Raw genomic sequence first — 9,753 nt, 5'->3', positions numbered from 1 at the left:
GGCAAACAGATTTTTTTGCATCGGTCGTCAGCGTTAGCGAGCAGTGAAACTGGGCGGGTGCAGAATTGTGGGACTTTAAATGGCTTGCGTTCGACCGAGCGTGGTCAAACGATTTCAATACCAACTTGAGAAGACATCTCCATGAAAATATTGTCACGTTCATTTCCTGGTAAAAACGTATTGCAAAACATTTCTCATGAGGTTCCTCAATGTAAATTACACATCTGTCAGTTTGCGCCCACAACCACCAGAAGGAAGGCCTGGAGACTTGGTGTCAGCACCATGTGGGACACGGCCCCGCTCGTCCATTTGTGACTAAGAAGTCTGCGCGTCTTAGGTGATCTGGAGGTGAATGCTTATAGATGTTGCCAAGCAATTCTGTGAGCCTCCATTTTTCTTCGGAAATCGCGAGTAGGCATGGGAACGTGTGGTGCAATGTAATAAGAAATGATGTGATGTAAATATAACTGTTCACAATTCTCTTAAATGGCCTGCAGCTTGGACACACTAGACATTTCTGACCTTATTCTAAATATGTTTTTGACAGACTTAAAACATCACTGACTTAACACACTTAAGTGCTTTCTTTTCAGCACTTTTTATCCACAAGGATGCTGGAAGTAGAACGATTTGTTCGACACAGTGGAAGAGTGAGACGAATTGGAAAGCTGATAGTTGGTAGCTGATAGGTGGTAGTTACTACTTACTACAGCATTTGTAGTGGGCGCTTCCTGTGTTTCGTACTTGACCCTAAAGCCACAATCGAATTTCATGCAAAAGCAGTCATGGGATTCATATGCTTGGTAACAAAGGGATCTGGATGCATGTCGTCGCGTAGATGTTTATGACACGTTTGTCACATCAACAGAAAAAGACAAAAGCAGTGAAGCTGAGCTGGTCCCTCCACCTGTGTGAAGTGTTGTTACTCGACTTCTACGCAAACAACTCTCGGAAAACAGGCACTGCTTATCGTGAGCCCCGATCCCAAAAACCCATTCATCTAGACAATCTGGTAGAAATCTTTAAACATAGTTAAGAAAACATGAACAGGAGTTCGATATCCACAGTTGCGGAAACTAAAGCGTTTTGTATTTTCAATGAAATCAATCCATTAATTTATTGGACAGTTTTTAAATGCAGAACGGTTTGACATTGAGCACGACCTTGAAATTACTCGTAAATGAACAAAACAAGCGGGCCAGTTGCGAAAACGCCCCCCCCCCCCCCCCACCCCCGCCCCCACCCCCACCCGTGTACGCACACACAATACCCCACGCTGTGGTCGGGCACAAATTATATGTGGGAATTATGCAGCAAGGTCTGCACGCAAATGGCTGTCTACACGGCTGCCGGCCTGTGGGGCTGCGGCGGCTCCTTTGATCTGGTCGCCACAATCCCAGCTGTTCGCACTTCCGTCCCGCCGGCGCTGAAGGCGCCTTGGGATCCACGAATAAGCAGGCCGCCCGGCTGTCAAAGACCCGAGGTCAACACGGTGCCGTCTGCATTGGACGACTTACGGCGTCCTGCTAGCTTACGGGGTGGCACGTGAGAGGACACGTCGAGTGAACACGTTGTCACTAGCCAAGGACTGCCAAACCAAGGAAAGGCAGGGCTGTCCCTATTTTTTTTCTAGATCACAGTAACTCCATGTTGTGGCGTGGTAAAACCGGCTTCTGGAAAATGCAATAATAAAAACCGAAGTTGACCAGATACGGTGAGAGCTGCACAGATGCTCTTTCCCCTTCCCCTGGCTTTTACTGGGTATAGCGCTTTTTATGTTAGCCCTAAATACTTCACTGAGAGCCCGGTTATGCAGCTGCGATGGCCAGCAAGGGGAAACGGTTTTCCGTGGAGACCAGTGTGGTCTAATCTTACCGTGTTTTTTGTTTGTGTACCAAAGGAAAAGTAGTTTGAGGCGATGAGGGTGTGAGGTGACAAAGCGATTCTGTGGACTAACCATGCCACTGTAATCGTGTCCGCCAGTGACGCGAGGGCATCATTTGTGGACGTCGAACTGGCACGTGTTACATCGCGGAGCTCAGCTGACTTTATCAGCTGATTGTGACAACAAAACTGGAACATCGCACCAATTTTTTTTTTTTGTCGTTACGTGCTGCATTTCATTGATCCCGTATATGGACATCATATGTTCCTTTCAGTGCGAACAAAGGAGGTGCCGGTGCCAAAGCTGGTGATCCATACTGAAAGTGGGCTGAACGTGTGGGCCGGTTCGTTTACGGTCGGCTCCGGAGCGGTGTAAAGCTCTGATCACCCCCGACTGTCATCATTAACTCTGATAAACCGCGGAGAACGCCGACCGCCTCGCACCCGTGAACCACGCCGACAGAATTATTGCCTCACGAAAACATAACTAAAGCCCTAATTCCACGTGTCGTGACACGTCGCTCGATTAGCCGTCGACAATGCGCCATTACCGGCAGGCCGCACCGGTGCGAGCCGCCCGTGCTGGTGCTGCTCGTCGGGACAGCGCTCGGCGTGGTTCGAGCCTGCGTCCACCGCCGCCGTCCTGCATCCACTTCCACCTGCCCTACGTCCAAGTCCACCCTCGCTGCTGCAGTGTGGTGCGCGCTGCCAGCACCCCCGGCAGCTCGGTGGAAGCGGACGGGCAGGGTGGGGGACGGGGAGGGGGTCGCCGGCTCCGGGCGATAAATTAGTCGGGGTAGCCGGCGGCGGGTGACTGCCCGTTCCCTGCACGCCACGACGGCTCCCGCAGCCGCTCACCAGCGGCGGCTGTCGGCTAGGAACGCGCTGCCAATGGTAATGGTGCGCACAGCGGCGTGAGCACGTGCCAACGAGCGGGAGGGCGAAGTCCCGTTTTAAGTTCGATTCGTTCGGTGTACCGTTGTAGTGTTGATGTTGAGCATCGACGCACTGGTGCTATAACCTCATGCCCCTCCAGTTCCTACGCCGATGATGACGCGGCCTTGATCACATTTTACGACGGTGGTAATGTAGGCTCATGAGACAGTTATAGTTTTCGTTTATAACAAGGCGGTTATGAATGCGGCCGGGGGAGCGAGAGGGTGGGGCTGGACGCTTCCACACGCCGGGCATGCGTTTCGGTTGACGCATGCTGTCAGGAACCCGCACACTGGCCGCATTCGCGTTCCAGCGCAAGGTGCATTGCATTCCAACTGTGTCGTCGTGAAGGTGAGCGTTTCACTTAATTAATTGTGGTGATGTCGGTGGTCTGATTGCGAGCTAGGGCACCTGACTGGGTGAGCTGGGGTGACATACTTGCTGAGCCGAGGTGGCCTGCTTGCTGAGCTGGAGTGGTCTGCTGGCTGAGCTGGGATGGCTTGCTGGCTGAGCTGGGGTGGCCTGCTTGCTGAGCTGGGGTGGACTGCTGACTGAGCTGGGATGGCCTGTTGACTGAGCTGGGGTGGCCTGCCTGCTGAGCTGGGTTGGCCTGCTGACTGAGCTGAAATGGCCTATCGGCTGACGGCTCCGCCTCGCCTCGTGCACTGCGCACCGCCGGCAGATGCGCTGTGCACCTGCTATCCTCCGCTCCATCGTCTGTCGGTCACACGGCCCTCGGGCTACATCACCTCCCGGCTTCTCAGGAGAGCTTTGCGCGTCATGGCACGTTCTTAGACGTTCTGTATGTGAATTATGTGCTCGTGGTACGTTTTGTATGAGCCGTTGATGTGACAGCAGAAGCCGCACAGCCTACTCTTATTCATCAGCGCGTGGGTATTCTGGCATGCTGCTCAACGTCACACAATTGGAATAACAGTGTGTGCCTTGTCCATCACATGTTTCCAGGTGTTTCACCTACCAGCGCGCCTTCATCAATTTGTCAGTTAGGCATGCATCGGCCATTTATAGAACACAAGCCGTCCGCCGGGCCCCATCTTCAGTCGTCTTCCCGCCCTCCGCTGCTCCTTCCCCGAGTCACGATCACCGTCTCACCAGGCAACCGTCACCTCCCCACCAGGCAACTGCCACTTGACCCTCACCAGCCGTGCCTGTTGTCACCAGCTGACCGCGGCTCTCGAGATCCTACACCGCCACACCATCCCAGGCCGCTCTGCGGCGTGGTCAGCCCCGCCAGCGATCATCACCAGCCACCGAGCGCCAGCCCCTAATGCTACCCTTCTGCTAACGACCAATTTTCGGCCAATTTCCAGAGCGTGTGCGGCGCATGTTTCGTCACGATTATAGGAGGCAGAGTGGCTAGTGATAGCAGTGTCGAGTCAGGCCTATTAACGACTGTCTTGCTAATGGATTTAAGCAAGGTAGTCGCAAGGTAACCTGGATGCCAGAATAATGCATTGCCGCCCTGCTTGACCTACTTAGTGCTTATTTTAGATTTCACGCGAGGGGCACTTGTGACGTTTGATATGCAAATCGGGCGGGCCGAATCACCCTTCATTTCGCGGTGAGTGCAGCCAAACGCCCCAATAAACGTCATGTTCGGCAGGTGCACACCATCATACAGCAGCCGTAGCTTAGGAGATCTGAACGTGCAGGCTCTGTGCCCTCATGGTGCGTCCTTTGTGCGTGCTATAAGCCGGTGGCGCCAGCACGCATCGTGTCAAACAGTCGCACCTCTGCAGAAAGCAAAGGGTGTTGGCGTGCAAGAAGTGGGCCGTGGCCGACTTCACTACCTCATCAAGCCAGAATCAGGCGCTTAATGGTATCGTATTCGCAGCCAGGGAGCCTGATAGTGTCAAGCTTAACACCTGGCGCGCCAGCAATCTGTTAGAAAGGTGGGCGGGTCTATGGATGTCTTTGATGGATTCAGCTTGGTTGAAATGATCGAATAGTGATTTGGACGATAGCGTAGGCAGCGGAACTACGTCGTGGCTCACTTCAATTTTACATTTAGCCAATCAAGACGGCACAGTGGTTCCTTACACGCGATTTTCACCATCTGGACACTTTGAAATGTCTCTGTTGCTGCGTTATGAATGTGTACTATTCCCATGTTATGTTTTCCATTATCAGCGATTAATACATCAGGATTTAAAATGACTCGGCGTGTTCAGAGCCGTTTGTGAATACATGCCTGGAATGTTGCGGCACGTTTTCACGCCTTTTGGTGTCTTGTTTTTAAATCTTGCAAGGTGTTGGTCTTATATGGCGCGTTTGTGGAACGTGCGTACAGTAATGGTGCTGCCAGTTATGACAATAATGAATGCATTTGTGCATGCCATCGCAATTAGTGCTAGTTTCAGACAATGATTTTCCAGCTCATTTGCGTTGAGCCCTCAGTCCTGTTCATTGATAAGGAGAGCGCCAGCTTTTATGGCATAATGTAACTGCGTATTGACATTTATAGCCCGACAGCATCCAGTTCAGCCTGCAAATGCGTGTGCCCGAATGATCTCATTACTTGGCATTATTCATTTGCAATGACGATTTCCTTGCTTTTCTTTCATCAAGTTCGATGTGAACATAATGTAATAAAGCACATCTAGGATTCAGGGACTTCTCAGTCATGCCGTGTAAAAAAGTACTTCACAAGACTAGAACATACAGATTTACAAATTTTGTTTTCCCTACTTACGGTAGCACATTATTGACATTCGGGGTAAGTTCGTTTAGCAGGAGATAATCTAATGAGATTGCTGGGATTCAAGACTTTAACAAATGAGCTTCAGTTAACATTCGGACGATACGTGCGTATCAAGAATGCCAGCACGAACCTAAAGGGAAAAACGATAAGCATCGTTCACGTTCATAAACAACGCAGTACTCACAACAGGTGGTGTGCAGTGAGCAATCATAATAGTCGGAGCAGCCAAAATGCTTGCGTGCCGCTGCTGGTAAACATCCATTATTCATGCCAACATAAAGGACAAGACGAATACTGCCAATCGTGTAGAAACATGCGGCACATCGTCATTATCATTTGTTTGTGTCCTTCTTTCTTCCAGAAGTATATTTAACCACGCTGTGCTAATTCTGGAAAAAATAAATACAACACGTGTTCTTTGGATGGCAAGCGTCACATAGTGACTGCTTCAGCTACGCAAGGCATTATTTAGGTTCTAAATTTGCTTGAGGTGATTTTTTGTATACAAATCCTCTCCCCGTTCTACGAACAGCTGAACCATAGTACTTTTTTACTCACCAAATGTCTCTCAGAGGCATCATCTGTAATGCATGGGCTTATTATGAGCCCGCACACGGAAAGATCTTCGACGAATCGGGCGCTGCATCAAAACAAACGTGCCTCCCCCAATGGTGATGCGCCGAACACGGCGCGCCGTGCGGCACACGGGGCAAACGTCAAGGTCATACCCCGGTGCGAAGGTCACGCTTCACAGGTGCGCCAGCTGCACACCGCTTTGCCTTGGCTCTGGAGGTCTGCACCAGGGAAGTGGGCAGAGTGCGGCGCTGCAGTCGCATGGACGTCGCTCGTGGGGACTAGTGAAGTCAGTCCGAGTCCATCACTCTGGTCGACCGACATCCAATGTTACAAATTTGTTCGATGCCAACGGACGTCGATGTAAACAACGCTGGCCAATTTTAACTTTTTTAGGACAGTCCACAGTTTAAGGAATGCCGCGTCCTTGCGGAAAATTAATTATTCAGTCATGTATTACGTTTGCATTGCCAGCAAGGGGCTCCGATAAAAGGAGAACAGGATCGGTAGTGATCGTCGTTTCCACTCCTGCGGCCTGGAAAACAACATTTTTGCGTAATTATTTGCATCTGACTAGGGTGTCAACGACAAGACAAACAAACAGACAGACAGACGGACAGACAGACAGACAGACAGACAGACAGACAGACAGACAGACAGACAGACAGACAGACAGACAGACAGACAGACAGACAGACAGACAGACAGAGAGTACACCATCTTCGCAGTTGATGCAAAGATGACGCAGTAGTGCAATGCTTGGTTCACGAGCGGCTTTTGGCGTCTGTCATCCCGCCGTCGAGTGACGTAATAAATGAAGTTTGGGCGGTGGTCATATTACATGTTGGAAGGAAATAGATGCGGTGAGTGATGAATCACTACTAAAAGTTTGCAATTTTGTGCCTTCTGTTTGAATTCATGGTAAGTTCCTACAGCTGACCACCCTAGCACAGGAGACCTTGCCGTCTTGATAGCGTTAGCGTTAGCGTCATTTGCAATAGGGTGGCCTTAACGATCTCAGCGGGAAAAATCCCTGCTCAGGACCACAGTAATGGTAAATGTGTAATGAGCTTTAAGGCAATTTGTGTTGGCAGTAGCTTGCGTTGTGTTCCACTTTTTAGAATCAATGAAGATGCGACGTTTGAATGAATGGTTATTTGGAGCAACATGAGAAATGCACTTTTTTGTAAAGGCCCTAGGCCCTTTTGGCCCTTTTTGCAAAGGCCCCCCTTAAGCCCCTAAACAGCTGGATCAATGTCTTAGCGAGGTAACATGTCAGAAATTATATGTGAAAATCAGTTATTAAACATTCTAGAAACCGTTTAGCTTTTGGACCCTGAAGGAAATCTGTCGGCTTTCGGTTACGCTGGTGACATGCTGATCGGTACGGTTTGGGCGGTACTTTGAAATTAGCCGCATCCGACATCGCTAGTCGGCACCAATGAGGTCTGACGAAACTGCAGCGGCCCAGGCAAGATGGATCGTCAGCTGGCGTGCCTCAGTCATAGTCCGTGGCTTCGCTTTCGGCCCGCAAGCGAATTGATCCGCGCAGAAGTGATTTATGAAACGTCGCAATCTTATGCATATGGGTCGAGCTCTAGGTCCTGAAATAGGACCACGAAGTGGAAGGTTCGCTGGGGTAATAGTAGTCATCGGCCGACTTTGACTGCAGGTTTGATGGAAATGGATCGCTTCTTTGGAGGTATTAATGACATAAAGCGCATTATTGCTGGCCTACCAAAGCTAGATTATGGCATTGGGTTGCGTGGTTCACTGCGTCAGCTACCTTCTGCAATGTATGTGCATTGGCGTACCGCACTGGCGCGACTGGGTGCATACACCAATATGCGTTCAGATATGAACTTATTCATCGAGGTGCGGGATTTCGATTGACACCGTAGATGCACCAAGGCTTCTTACGTTAACGCCCCCACCAGCTTTCAAAATTTTTTTTCTAGAGCAAGGCCAAACTTATTGTTTAAAGACATCTTCTCAGCTACAAAAGATATAGGGCAAAGGAGTGATTGTCATTGTAGAATTTTGTGCAGACGACATCAGCGTAATGTTAAAGGGATCAGCAGCGATATGTCTGCAGTACCAAATGCTGCTTACAGGAAAGTACCGCTATCCCATATAGCATTAGGTGGCAAAACTATAAGCCGGCATAATTATTACAACGATGCCACCCACATGCTGCCTGTTGTTGTCCTGGCCTGGACAAAGGAACTGTCACACTAACCACGAGATGTCGCAACTCCTTACATAACTAACTAAAAATATATATTTTGATGGCCTAGTCCGCTCAGCCATTTCCTGGCCTGCTGCGCGACAGTGACGCGGCAAATAACTGGCGGAATGGCTAACCGTGTCGTCATTGCTTAAACGGTGCTTGTGGACCCGCTGCCGCTCTCAGCAACACACCAATACCGACAGAATCTGTCAGCTAACGACGCAGCGACCGTCCGGCGCCTGTTATCCGGCACACATGATCGGCGGGCATCCGTGCCTCGCTCGTCTCGTGCAGTCATTGTCGGCGGCCTCGCCTCACGCTCCGTGTACACGGCATGGCTATTTAGTAGTCGCCGCAATGGTGCTGCGGCACGCGATGTCCGCCGCCGCAGACGAAAACGGCGCAGTCGGCGATAATCACAGACATCAGGCTGCTAATTGATAAGACCAGCCGCCGATTACGGGCTGGTCGCCCGGCGAAACCGGCTCCGCTCCGCCCCCGCGCCCCTGCAGCAAACAACAGGCCTCTGGCCGATTTTGGCGGGCAAAAAGCGGGTCAGGTGCGACGGGGGTGGGTGGCGGGCACGCCTGTGAACGGGCTCGGGCTCCAGCGGCCCGGCCACTGTTGAGGTCGCGTGCGTGCGGCACGTGGACGCGGCGTCGGCGGGAGCAAACACATTTGTCGTGCTGCAGTTTGTGAGTGGCGGGCTGGTCGTCACCAGTTGTTTGGCTCAGTTGGCTGACATTCGGGGCGGGGGATGAAAAACTGTGGAATTCCATGTTGTGACGGTAGATGCGTCCGTAGCGAAAAGCCTTTCTGAATGCCTCCGGTAGGATTTTAAGGCAATTTTTGGTTTGTTGATGAGTGACCTCTGTTGATTTTGTGTTAATTAATGCATGGTCTAGTGTTTAACACTGATATCAATTTAGTGACACGCAAACCCGCAAGAGGTCGTAAAATCTACCATCCACTCGTATCATAGCTAACCAAACAGGGAGAGCAAATCGGCATTGACCAAACAGCTCCATGCTGGCTGGCTCGTGTCAACCTCTGTTTTGAAACTGAGCTGGTTCCATTTCACATTTGGTCTACACCCTTTGGGCTGTGCAAGTTCGCTTCCGCTGCCCACCTGAAATCGCACTCGAGCGGCTATTGCTTGCCCCTACCGTGCTGTGCAGAGCAGATGACCCTGCCCTGCAGTCGGCCTGAATGCATTGAAGACCTTCCCGTTCTCCGCCCTCTCGCAGACAGGAAGCTGTCCCGTTGCTACAAGGAATGTCGCCGCTGACACGTAGGTGACCCTTTCCTATGCGTGACGTTCAGCAGGAACCGGTAGCCTCCAACCGCGCGTGGACGGACAGCGAAGGGCTTACCAAAGCTGCTCCAAGAAAGTACGCTGGTAGCACGA

Source organism: Pollicipes pollicipes, unplaced genomic scaffold, assembly GCF_011947565.3.
Source record: "Pollicipes pollicipes isolate AB1234 unplaced genomic scaffold, Ppol_2.1 Scaffold_4881;HRSCAF=5763_pilon_pilon_pilon, whole genome shotgun sequence".
In the NCBI taxonomy this organism is placed as follows: Eukaryota; Metazoa; Arthropoda; class Thecostraca; order Pollicipedomorpha; family Pollicipedidae; genus Pollicipes; species Pollicipes pollicipes.
Note: the sequence above shows the minus strand (reverse complement) of the source record.